The following is a 14545-nucleotide window of genomic DNA, read 5'->3' as shown; positions in this document are numbered from 1 at the left end:
AATTCCGTGTTGAACAACCTTGATTAGACCTTGAAAACTACTTTTGGGGATGCTTCGATCTTATTTAAAAAGTAATAAACTAAAAAGGGTGGATGTTATACAATGTATCAAATTTAAAGTTATAAAAAAACCTTGAAAAGACCTTCAATTCTTAATGTACTTGAATGTAAGGACATGTTAGATAATAAGAAAAAGTCATATAGGTTAGATAAGAATATTTAAAAGGAAATAACCAAAGAACTTTTCTTTCTGGTTCTCATCTCATCTTGACTACAAAAAGGAGGTACTATAACAGTAGATGAAGGGACACAACTCTCAATGATCATTGGTATGTTTTATGTTATTCATTTTAATTATTATAATGTAAGCTTTTAAGTAAAACAGGCAAATTTAATTTCATTTCAAATGATTCTTTCAAATTCATTGAGAAATCTTACTTTTACAAACACATTAATGATTTAAAGAGTTGTCTGGTGTAACTCTGATGCTTATATGCCCTTAAAAGGACCTCACATCTTACAATCAGACACTGTAAATTCAGAAATTATTGCAATGTTTTTATGATTGTGAAAATTGCAACAGGGTTATAATTGCAATGATTTAAACTCGCATTTTGATTTTTTTATATGAATTTAATAGGATTTTTCGCAATATTGCGAAAATAAAAATCACATTTATGTCCAGATTGACAAAATCACTAAAATAAATGCATGCAATAATTGATGATTTTACAATATTTAGATACAAATTGATACAGTTTTAAGCATCTGTTAGCTGGGGAATTTTAAAATGCTGTAAAATTTTGCCTTTTTTTTTGGTAATTGTGAAAACTGCGCCATAATAGATATTTATATATATTTAGATTTTCAATAGAATATGTAGAAAAGTATTGTAAATTCAGATTTTTTTTTGCATGCATTTAATAATAGCAAATGTTGAACAGCTGAACAAAATATAAATATTTATTATTGCAATTTCATGAAATGTTTATTTCCCCATTTCCATGATTTCCCCCAAACTTGATATTGCTTAAATTGTGACTTAGATGAAAAGTTGTCTCATACCTCATTATTTTATATCTTAATGTTGTTTTTATCATGTTTACGAGGTATAGCACCCCAGACTTTTATAATAACTATATGAAGGAACATCTTGTATAAAATTACCAAAAAATCATAGACTTGAAAAGTTTTCATAACAGCTAGGCCATGTGAATGGAATTTTAGTTAACAGAGGGATTGGTCCAGATCTGATTCCTAAAGCTGAATGTAAGGTCTATAAATAGAACGTGGGGAAATTATTTGGCAACCAAAATAGAAATATTTTGTCACATGGGTAATAACATTCCCTACTCATACATGTAGAGTGAGTCAGATTTATTAATGTAAACTTAAGACTTGTGATACAATAACATACATGTACAGACTTTATACTGTTAGTAAATGTACTTTGTAGAATAGCCAATATTTTTTTTTGTATTTTGTGGAATTTACCTTGAAATATATATCAGGTTTGTTTTTAATTTGTACTATCAATTTTACTATTTGCATGTATATATATTAATGGTGTAATTTAGTTTCTCAGTAATTTCAAAAAGAGCAGTCTGTGCCAAAAACCTTTCCATTTACAAATGTACTAGTCCGGACACTAAATTATCAAAACTTGTCCCTATATATATAGTGACTATGTAAAATTTTGAAAATTTTCACTAGTCCAAATCAATATTTACTAGTCTGGGGCATCAGATTAGCGGTTAACGGTGCAGACTGAAAGAGGTTACTGGTTTGATTTACCATTTCAATTATATGAAAATGAATTTGCCAAAAAATCTTTTTATGCCCCACCTACGATAGTAGAGGGGCATTATGTTTTCTGGTCTGTGCATCCTTTCATCCGTCTGTCCGTTCGTTCGTCTGTCTGTTCGTTCGTCCGTCTGTTCGTTCGTCCGTCTGTCCCGCTTCAGGTTAAAGTTTTTGGTCAAGGTAGTTTTTGATGAAGTTGAAAGTCCAATCAACTTGAAACTTAGTACACATGTTCTTATTGATATTATCTTTCTAATTTTAATGCCTAATTATATTTTTTATCCAATTTCACGGTCCATTGAACATGGAAAATGATAGTGCGAGTGGGGCATTCGTGTACTTTGGACACATTCTTGTTTTCTTGTAATATTATATCTCCCTATTACACGAAAACATTATTTTTTGGCAAATTTACTCAATCTAACAAAACAATTTCTAACTTGCTGGTATTTTAAATTTATCTTACAATGATTGTTTGATGGAAAAAGATGTGTATGGTGTTTTTTTTTATTCATCATGATCACTAAAATCCATAAAGAAAATCCAGTGTATTTTCATCCTCATTTTCATATTATTTCCAAGAAAATGGAAACCAAACCAATACTAATCTCCATGACATTCATTACATTGTCAACACCCTCAACATTAATGAATTAGATAAATTTAAGCATGTCAAGGGAATAAAACATAGAAAGTATGACAAGAATTATCCAACTGCCCACCCCCTGCCGACCCCAAACAGACCACCAGCTATCAGGAACACTGACTGTTTGGTGACTACCTTTTCTGTCATCCTGTTTCTTGTTATATTTAACATTGTTATTCCAGGACTGCATGTTATAGCTAACTATGCAGAATGGATTTTGCTTATCGTTGAAGGCCATATGGTGACCTTTAGTTGTTAATTTCTATATCATTTGGTCTCTGGTTAAGAGTTGTCTGATGTTGGTTATCCTACCCCATCTTCTTTTTTGTAAGAAATGTTAATATGAATAAGAAGATGTGGTATAAGTGCCAATGAGACCATTTACATCTGGGAAGTCATTTTCATGGGAGATAACTTGTGTACAAATCAAGAAACTGTTTTTCGTTGGTGAATTATAAGGTTATATTCACCACTAGGGTAAATTATAAAAACTATTTGTGCTTCCTTGCAATTAAATGAAATTTAACTTAATTATTCCATGTCACATGATAGCATGTTACCCAATAGAATTGTTTGTAATACATGTATATGTAAAATAAACCTACTTTTAATATTTTAAAATGTCATCAAATTTTCACCACATATATTTTAATAATAATGATGACGTGACAATATTTTAATCTTGGTTTTATTTTCAGATTTCTTTGAATTTTTCACTAACCGTCGTGACGGCACAGCTAGTCATCACGGAGTTACTTTGCAGTCAGATCTGTTTTACCAATAGGATTTACCAACAAGATCTCACATAGCCTGGTAAGGCATACTTACTATTAATTTTTATTTCAAAAGGAACTGATTCATAGTCAATTTTAATGATCCTGAGTCAGATATTAATTTAAAAAAAAATGAAACTAAAACTTTGACCACAGATTATTTGTATCAAAATGTGCATTTTTATTATTACAATACTCACCAAGTTATATTATTAGCATCTCGCAATAATTTTCCTAGTTTTTATTTTGCAAATGTTTTTTTTTTTAAATTAATTTAATTTTTTTTTTGATTTTTCATTATTACAGTCAATGTGCTATGGTTGATTATTTTGATATATTTCTATCAGTCAGTGAATCTAAGTGTTTTATAAACAACTCTCCTGATTTCAGTTTGGCAAGAGTTGAACTGTCTTAAATTTTATGTTTACAGTATTTTGACCAATCAAATGAATCACTGTTTTTAATGTCTCATTATATATATAGCTTGGGTAGGTTTTGTTATTTTAAGTGGCAGTCCTCTTCTGCTAACTCAAACTTTACAAAATACTTCAAACTTTAAATCCAAAAGCTTTGAATGAACAGATTGTTCAGGCATGTAAATAATTGGGCTCTGGAGACTTTTGGAACTTTGGTCTACTTTGTGTCCATTCCAACAAGGTACAGGTGAAAAAGACAAAATCTGCTCCTTTAAGATTAATGTAAATTCAGAAATTATTGCGAAAAATGCGACATTTTAATAATTGCAATTATTTTAACTCCCATTTCGATTTTTTTTATATGAATTCAACAGGATTTTTCTCGGTATCACAAAAATTAAAATTGCATTTTCATCTAAAAGGACAAAATCGCAATAATAAATGCACACAATAATTTCTGAATTTACATGTGCAGTATTTAATTATATTGTATTTTAATACTGGTTAGTGCATAAAGGTTATGTTCATACTCTGTTTCAAGTTCAACACAGTGTATCAGACCTTTAAATTTCAAGAAAGGTTTCAGGTGAAATACAAATCTCACCTTGACCTTTAATTGTAATGTTAAATGGCATATTTTTTCTCTCAGTCCTGTTATAACTGGGGTAAACAGCTGATTTAGCATTTTTACTGAGAAATGATTATTTTTTTCTCTTATAAATTTAATTTGAGTGTCAGACTAATAAAGTAAAAAATTATCAAAGCAAATCAAGAGACTATTGCATTGCCAAGGTGACATCGATCATTTTGATACACCAAAAAAAAAAATACCAACTTTGTGTTCAGCATTCATTAAAATTAAGTGCACTCCAATTAATCATAAATTTAACTTGATATTAAAGTATTTTGTAAAAGAAATGAATAAGAAAGTGGAGATCTATCATACTGTGGATTCATTTATTTTCGTGGGTACCAATTTTCGTGGATGAAAAAAAGCGGTTTTGCAGAAGTCTTCACACAAGCCTTTGGAAAATTTGTCATTCGTTGAACATTTAATCTCGTGGTTAATCTATACCCACGAAATCCACGAAAAATTGGTATCCAACAAATAATAATGAATCCACAGTAAAACAAAAATCAGGTAGTTAACTTAGTACCACTACCTTCTTTTTGTTTGTCTTTTTTTTCTCACTCATACACACAAATAATATGGCTTCACCTAACGTAAGCTCCATTAGAGAACTATTGTGTTTTGAGACATCTTAATGTCAATTTTCCCAGTATTTATACTCATTAAAAAACAAGAAGTGCCCTAACATACAAAGATTTTTCCCAGTAATTAATGACAGATATTTAAACAGCCGTAATCTTTTCCGTAATCTTTTCCGACTTTTGATTTCTATTTTTGGAGTTTTATTTGAAATCCTCTTAATAAAGATGACTGTGGCTGAGATTTGACAGATAGATAGTTGTTTTATTTGTGACATCAGATTACCGATAGATTGGGGTTTAACAAGAGTGGAATTAAATATTGATCTCCATTGCTATGTACCATAAATATTGTGACGAATCTATCTGTTTTTCTAACTCATGAATATAATAACAAGATGAAAAAAGATTGTCAACAGTTGAAAAAAATTGATCGTAACAAATTAAATATGATTTTAAATAAAAAGAGAACCTTAAGATATGCATTGTCAACACTTAATTATTGGTGGAAGGGCAAAAAAAATAACTATAAAAAATTGAAAATGGAAATGGGGAATGTGTGAATAAAAGTGACAAAAATCCGACCATAGAGCAGACAACTGTGAGTGAGCCGAAGGCCACCAATGATGGGTCTCCCGCACCCAGAGGCGTCCTAATATACATGTTTGATAAAACTGTTTGGGAAATGTGATTAGATTCACCCCTCCTCTTTTTTTCTCTCCATCTTTTTACATGTAACTAAAATTTTCAGGAAAAGCATGTTTGTTTAATTGAAAATTTAATGTGGTAAAAAACTTCAGAAAGAGCTTTAAAAAAATTCAGATGAGGAAAATAAAATTGAGAGTGGAAATGGGGAATATGTCAAAGAGACAACAACTTGATCAAAGAGCAGATAACAGCTGAAGACCACCATTGGGTCTTCAACACAGCTAGCTAGAAGTTTACACATCTGGAAATGGACCTCATCTGGCTATAAATTAAAATGTGTGCTAGTTCATTGAAAATGGACGTCATACTAATAACTCCAAAACATATAAATGAACTAAAATTAAAAAAAAATATAAAAGACTAAAAAAGGCCATTGGGGATCCTGACTTGGTGCAGGATAAAAAAAAAGCATGTTCCTTCATTATAATTTTGTGAATTCAAATTGCGGAATAGTTTAGCATATTGGGATGATAGTAAATGATATTGTTTCAGAGTAGTTGTAATTTATTCCATATGTATATATTATTTTATATAAACAAATAGTTATTGAAAAACTGGTCCTTATCGTGATAATATTGACTGCCCACAGGACAGTTGTATTGACCAAGACAGTGATAATGACTGAGCTGTAGGCGAGGTCTTTATTGCGGTCACAGGCAACACCACCAAACAGCATTATACAAAATCACTTCATCGGGTATTACTATTAAAGAAGAATAAGGTTGCAATCTTGTTATGCCCCACATAGAGGCATTATGTTTTTTGGTCTGTTTGTCTGTCTGTTAGCTTCAGGTTAAAGTTTTTGGGCAATATAGGTAGTGTTAAATGAAGTTGAATTCCAATCAACTTGAAACATAGAGCACATATTTCCTTTGATGAGGTTACCTTCATAACTCCTGGGTCACCTCAACACGTTTACCTCAACTCTGTCACCTCAAATCAGTCACTTCTACTCAGTTCACCTTAACTGGGTCGCCTTAACTCGGTCATTTTAACTTGCTCACCTCGACAATTTTGATGATTTACAAACTTGTTTGTTTACAAGTGTTATTTTATATCTGATAACTTGTCAAAAAGGACGAAAAGTTTTATCATTTACTAGTATTTGAATAAGATATTTATTGTCAATGATCAGGAAAGATTCATTGAAACTTTAATTATATTAAATACAAAATTAACATGAATTTCATTGGTAGGGACGAAATTTTAAGTTTGAACTCGATACTAAGAAATTTTTACTGTTGCCTTTATTTTTTACCCATTGGTCAAGAATCGCTATAATAAAAGCATACAAAATTTTTTAAACAAAATTAGGCCCTGTGAGTTCCCTATTTCTCTTGGGACACATGGAAATTACCAGACTAATGTAATAGTTCACCATTTTGGGTGTGTCTATTGGAGAAAACTGTGGGAGAAAAATTACACATTCCATTCATGAATCTATATTGTTGCAATAGAGTTATTTTGGGGTTGTGAGACTGAACCACAGTACATCTAGCTCAAACTAGTAATTTCCTGATCTATGTGTTAATATCTATTAATTAATCTTGAGTGTTGACAAGATTTTGGCAGATTTCTCACTTATTTTTGGTAATAACATTTCAAATCTTTCAAGATTGTGTTAAGCTGCTGGAAGACAATACATATACTTATTACAGACCTGGGGTAATTAAAAATGTAATTGTAATTACATGTAATTGATTAACAAATTTAAATGTAGTTACATGTAATCAATTACATGTTTAAAAGTTATTTTGAGTAATGTGCAGTTGAGAATATTTTCAATTCCATTTAATTGAAAGTATTATGAATTACATTGCCCTTTTGCCATGTAATTGTATTTACAAGTAATTGAAAGTAATGAATTGCATAGCCTATTTAATTTTGCCTTGTATTTACGCATTACATTTCAATTACTTTAGCTATTTGGAAGTTTAAAACATTTCTTGCTTTTCTGATGAACAAACACATGTAAACAGCATTATTTTTATATGACCACAAAAATTTTAATTTTTCGTCGTATATTGCTATCGTGGTCGTGGTCCGAATAGTTTTAGTTTTCGCACTCTAACTTTAGTAAAAGTGAATAGAAATCTATGAAATTTTAACACAAGGTTTATGACCACAAAAGGAAGGTTGAGATTGATTTTGGGAGTTTTGATCCCAACATTTTATGAATTAGGGGCCAAAAAGGGCCCAAATAAGCATTTTCTTGGTTTTCGCACAATAACTTGAGTTTAAGTAAATAGAAATCTATGAAATTTTGACACAAGGTTTATGACCACAAAAGGAAGGTTGGGTTTGATTTTGGGAGTTCTAACAGTTTAGGTATTACCCCGGCGAGAAGAAATTCATGACTTCATGAACTATCATGAATGGTTCGTGAATGTTCATGAATGGTACATGAAAATTCATAAATAATTCATAAATGAAGGTTCATGAATTTAATTCATGAACTGTTCATTAAAAGTATTTTATGAATGTTCATGAAGTTTTGATGAATCACTAGCTGCTCATTAAAAATCATGAAATGTTCATTAAAAGTATTTATGAATGTTCATGAAGTTTTGATGAATCACTAGATGTTCATAAAAATTCATGAAATGTTCATTAAAAGTATTTTATGAATGTTCATGAAGTTTTGATGAATCACTAGCTGCTCATAAAAATTCATGAAATGTTCATTAAAAGTATTTTATGAATGTTCATGAAGTTTTGATGAATCAGTAGCTGCTCATAAAAATTCATGAAATGTTCATTAAAAGTATTTTATGAATGTTCATGAAGTTTTGATGAATCACGAGCTGATCATTGAAATTCTTGAAATGTTCATCTGTCATATGCATGTGTTATGAATAATAGATGATTTAGTAACTGGTAACACTGCGTGTGGGACTGTCACTGCTGTTACTGGTTTGCTGCAAGAAGGTTTTTTTTACTCTTCCTTTCCCTAAACTGCTAAAGATGTAAATTCTGATTTTCTCCAAGTTCACATATGTGCCTTTCTATTAATTGTCGTCCGGCATATAAATAACTTAGAAAAATATCAGATCAATGATAGATAGGCCCAACGACAGACGTTTCTCAACGGTAAACGGACAGAAAGTCACAGGACAAAAAGTCACAGGACAAAAAGTCACAAATTTGGTAGGACAAAAAGTCACAGGACAAAAAGTCACAAATAATTTATTGACAATTGTTTTAATCTATAAGAATATATCTTGAAATATTTACTTTTAAATACATATATTCATATTAAAGTTTAGGAAATGTGTCATTATACTTGAAAAATGAAGATTTATTTAATTTTAATCATGCAAAAGATGTTTTTCTTGGCACCATGAAGCCATTTAAGTGCCAAGTCACTTTGACATTTTGTTTTTTTAACAATTATTTGATAATCTTTGATATTTTTTTTATATATTTTGTTTAAAAAATTGGTTTATATACAATAGTTTAAGAAAAATACAAAAATATTTTTGTAGAAATAAGCGTTATTTATTCAAAGAAAATAATCAGAAAAAATGAATTGTGACTTTTTGTCCTGTGACTTTTTGTCCGTGACTTTTTGTCTGTGACTTTTTGTCCTGTGACTTTCTGTCCTACATTCTTCTCAACGTATGTACAATGTAAACAAACCTTGACCTCGTGGTTTTAATCGTACTGAACAGTTCGGCCCTAAAAATACCTTCCAAGTGAGTCAACTTGTTTATTCACATGCACCATGTGCCGTTTAAACTAAAGATTTTTTTTTTATTATACTTAATAAAACTGCATATTAATAAATATTTGTTTGCGACACCCTTGATTTATTTTCATACTTCCGTTACGGCACAGATCAACTTCTGGCCGATATTATCTGGGGCGAGATTGTCACAGTCTCAACGTCAGCATAAGTGCACTCTTGGGTAATACGTCACCAAAATGGAGATTACGCTGATGGAAACACGGAAAAGACATTTCCAGTCAGAAAGATTTCAGATAAGTGCATTACAAATTTAATTTAACATGACAGACATGTGTATATTATTATAAAATATAATTTGTTGAGGAAATATAATTTTTTTATGGTTTCTTTGAGCAAAGCAACATCAGAAAGTCTGAAAGCATATTTGAAAATTTATTTTTAATTATATAAACAAAATGAATAATTGTTTCCACATATGATTATTGGTAGTTACCTAAAATTTATAGTTTTTGAATTGTTTGAATTGTTCTTTTGTGAAAATAATAAGTAGCCAGTTTTTATAATCTTCAGGGGATAAAAAGGGGGAGGGTTTTGAAATGAATTTGATTCATTAACAGCTTCAGATGTAGTGTTTAAACAGGCAACAACATTTCAATTGAATTTTATTGCTTTAAAACATCTAGAACAATTGATTCTTTGTGGATTTTTTTTATACTTTTAGGGGATTGAATGATTAAATATCAAAATGGAGCTGCCAGTTTTGATAGTAAAACAGATTCCGTGGAGATTTTAGTTACATTTATTCAGCGATTCTACTTGGAAGAACAGAGACAACAAAATATTACAGAAAGAAGCAGAAACTTTACATGTATCCTTTTATATTATTATATCTGACGCATAGTTACTTTAGTTTTAATATTGGGTGGGTACAGGTGCAGATCCAGCCATTTTAAAAAAGGTGTGGGGTTCAAACTATGTACTATAAACCCTTTCATATGCATTGATCTTGCTAAAAAAGGGTGGGTTCCAATCCCCCCCAGAATCCTCTCCTTGACAGTAAAACCCCTGTGAGATGATAATGAATAATTCATGAATATGCATGAACATTTCATGAACTGTTCATGAACAGATTTCATGAACAGTTCATCATATCTTCATGAACATTTGATGAGCAATTCATGAACTGAAAATCGACAGTAATGTTCATGAACTTTAATGTTCATGAACAATTCATGAACAAGAAAGGTTCATGAACATTTAAATGTTCATGAACAACAATGATCATGAACCCTTTCTTGTTCATGAATTGTTCATGAACATTGAAGTTCATGAACATTACTGTCGATTTTCAGTTCATGAATTGCTCATCAAATGTTCATGAAGATATGATGAACTGTTCATGAAATCTGTTCATGAACAGTTCATGAAATGTTCATGCATATTCATGAATTATTCATTATCATCTCACAGGGGCAGGGGCCAAAAAAGGGCCCAAATAAGCATTATTCTTGGTTTTCGCACAATAACTTTTGTTTAAGTAAATAGAAATCAATGAAATTTAAACACAAGGTTTATGACCACAAAAAGAAGGTTGGTATTGATTTTGGGAGTTGAGGTCTGAACAGTTTAGGAATTAGGGCCAAAAAGGGGCCCAAGTAAGCATTATTCTTGGTTTTCGCACCATAACTTTAGTTTAAGTAAATAGAAATCTATGAAATTTAAACACAAGGTTTATGACCATAAAAGAAAGGTTGGGTTTGATTTTGGGAGTTTTGGTCCCAACATAATAAGGGGCCCAAAGGGTCCAAAATTGAACTTAGTTTGATTTCATCAAAAATTGAATAATTGGGGTTCTTTGATATGCCGAATCTAACTGTGTATGTAGATTCTTAATTTTTGATCCTGTTTTCAAATTGGTCTACATCAAGGTCCAAAGGGTCCAAAATTAAACTTAGTTTGATTTTGACAAAAATTGAATCCTTGGGGTTCTTTGATATGCTGAATCTAAAAATGTACTTAGATTTTTGATTATTGGCCCAGTTTTCAAGTTGGTCCAATTGGGTCCAAATTAAACTTTGTTTGATTTCATCAAAAATTGAATAATTGGGGTTCTTTGATATGCCAAATCTTACTGTGTATGTAGATTCTTAACTTTTAGTCCCGTTTTCAAATTGGTCTACATTAAAGTCCAAAGGGTCCAAAATTAAACTAAGTTTGATTTTAACAAAAATTGAATTCTTGAGCTTTTTTGACATGTTTGATATGCTGATTCTAAACATGTACTTAGACTTTTGATTATGGGCCCAGTTTTCAAGTTGGTTCAAATCAGGATCCAAAATTTTTATATTAAGTATTGTGCAAAAGCAAGAAATTTTCAATTGCACAGTATTGCGCAAAAGCAAGAAATATCTAATTGCACAATATTGTGCAATAGCAAGAAATTTTCAATTGATTGGAGTTATCTTTCTTTGTCCAGAAAAGTAGTTGAATCAACTTAAATCATTGTTTTATACAATATACAATGTATATTCACTTTTACTACCAAACTGATAAATCAAAACAATCTTTACCATTCAGTGATAACAAGCACCTTTCGTTACATTTTAATATTTTATGATGTATTTAAATGAGTAGTTATTGTTGCAAACTCCATTAGAAATTTGAATTGAGAACAGTTATGGAAAAAGGGAAAGAGGGATGTGAAAAAAAAGGGGGGGGGTAAATTTTTCTCATTTCAGATTTCATAAATAAAAAGAAAATTTCTTCTAACATTTTTTTGAGATAATATTCAACAGCATAGTGAATTCTCAAAGGAAAAAAAAGTATTTTAAGTTCATTAGACCACATTCATTCTGTGTCAGAAACCTATGCTGTGTCAACTATTTAATCACAATCCAAATTTAGAGCTGAATCCAGCTTGAATGTTGTGTCCATACTTGCCCCAACCGTTCAGGGTTCAACCTCTGCAGTCGTATAAAGCTGTGCCCTGTGGAGCATCTGGTTTTTCGTAACTTCTCCAAATAAAAACAAATCAAAAGACTGAAAAATAATAACAATTTATTGACATGAAATCTGTAAATTTGTTTTTCTAACCATTAGAAAAATAATCGTAGGCCTCTGGATAAATTCTCTTACTTCACTAATTGATAATGTACAACATCTTCCCTTGATTTTATGCCAAAGGCAATATAAAGTTCTTCCTTGAAAACTAATTGATGAATTTTTCATATTGATTGAAATTTAATTGGTGCAAATAATTTTTTGAGGTAAACACTTATTACAGATGCCTTTGAAACATACATATCTATTAATAGATAAATAATACAGAATAATTAGCAGAAAATAGAAAGAATAGAGAAAAATAAAACTACCGATAAATAAGAGATAATACAGAAATTAAGGACACCAATCCAGACCAAACACAATGATACATGGTATAGGTTTTTTTCAGAGAAAATTGTGGTTAAACCTGGTTTTATAGCTAGCTAAAACTCCCTTGTATGACAGTTGTTGATGTGACAAGATAGATATATTGCTGTGACAACAGTGAACTTGATAATTTTGTCCTCAATTAAAAAAAAAATAACTACCTTTAAATTTTCTTGACTGTAGGTAGGAGAAATAAAATAGTTTGACCTCAGACATTCATTAAAGATGATAGCTTACTTTATTTGACTTTTAAATCCTCTGGTTTTGTTCATGCATTGCCATGAAAAGTTTTGCTTGCTATCCCTTTCATTTCATTCTATAGTTTAACTATATATTTTAGTTTAAATGTTTGATAATCTTATAATTTTTTTCAAATTTTTTAAAGAAAAAGATGCTAATGTCAAGTTTGTGAAAAGTCTTAGAGAAAATCATTTCCTGCCAAATTTTTCTTTGCTATAAATCTCGAAAACCAGGGTTGCTTCAATATTGTAGTAGCTTCATAGATGTACATAGCTGCTATCCTAAGATCTATGAAGCAGCTAGGCTTAGGTTACACGTTCAGTAGTAAAAAATCTACATAGCCCTATGTAGCCGCTACAATATTGAATGCAATTCAGGTCAGTGACCTTTAATTTTATTCTGCTTTTAAGTTCCGTTATTTATATAGTATCAATTTATTACAGTCATTTAAAAAGCTTGTAAAAAAAAAAGTTTTGACCAATGCAAGCAATTAGGTTAACACCTCCATGGTTTATGGTGTAAATGTTATAATTACTGGTAATTTATAGCCATGTGCTCCCTAAAATGGAAAAGTTATCTCGATGCAAATAAAGACATTTCCCTCCTAAATGCCATATTGGGAATTATAGATGATAAGGTTTAAGTTGAAGAAATTTAAAGGGGATTTTCTTAAAATCAGTTCTCTTTTTATTTGACCTTTAACAAGCGTCAGCTCTAACTCAAATTGTCAGACATGGAGTTTCAATGCATACAGGTCAAGTTCACAAAATTTAACATTATGTAATATTGTGCTAATGTGTAAAAGCTATTTATAGGTCAAGGCTATTATACTACATTATAATACAAAACTAATTAAAAATTCAGGATTAGATCAAGTTACAAATGCAAATTGATATTAATAACTGTTAGAAAAAAGTGGTAATCAAGATATTGAAATTTTAAACCTTACATTGAAACAGTTTTAGGGAGACAAATGTAAGATTGTTTATTTTTGGACAAGTAACTTTACCCTTCAATTTATCCCCCCCCCCCAGCTTTTCAGCTTGAAAGATAAACAGCCACAAAACATAAGCATAAAAATCTAAATACATGTACTGTGCAATACAAACCCCACCAAAAACTAAAGGTGGGCTCAGGTCTTCAAGAATAAGAAAATCCTCCTCCACATGTGGCATCCGTAAAGTAACCTCTGTAAAAAATGTTTCATAAAATCAAGTTTAATCAACTCCTACTACCCCTGGATTCCCCACTGTGGCATCAGGAAATAGAGGTACATAAAATCAAGTTTTGAATCACCTCCTACTACCCCTGGATCCGCCACTGTGGCATCAGGAAATGTTGGTACATAAAATCAAGTTTAATCACCTCGTACTACCCCTGGATCTACCACTGTGGCATCAGGAAATAGAGGTATATAAAATCAAGTTTAATCACCTCCTACTACCCCTGGATCTGCCACTGTGGCATCAGAAAATAGAGGTACATAAAATCAAGTTTAATCACCTCCTACTACCCCTGGATCTGCCACTGTGGCATCAGGAAAAAGAGGTACATACAATCAAGTTTCAGCACCTCCCACTACTCCTGGATCCGCCCTCCACTGTGGCATCAGAAAATATTTTCAATGTTGACAT

At 30.9% G+C, this 14545-nt stretch overlaps 1 protein-coding gene across 1 annotated transcript in view; it reads left to right on the top strand.

Annotated features, from left to right (window-relative positions):
- The window catches only part of LOC143058441 (band 3 anion transport protein-like), a 91742-nt gene that overhangs the window by 21432 nt on the left and 55765 nt on the right, over positions 1-14545 (top strand). Inside the window, exon 3 of the mRNA XM_076231932.1 lies at positions 3147-3261. The gene's annotated coding sequence lies outside the window, so the exon portion shown is untranslated. The remainder of the gene's footprint in view (positions 1-3146; positions 3262-14545) is intronic.

Source organism: Mytilus galloprovincialis, chromosome 14 (genome assembly GCF_965363235.1).
Source record: "Mytilus galloprovincialis chromosome 14, xbMytGall1.hap1.1, whole genome shotgun sequence".
Taxonomy (NCBI): domain Eukaryota; kingdom Metazoa; phylum Mollusca; class Bivalvia; order Mytilida; family Mytilidae; genus Mytilus; species Mytilus galloprovincialis.
The sequence above is the reverse complement of the archived record's forward strand: the minus strand, read 5'-3'. Positions and strand labels throughout refer to the sequence as shown.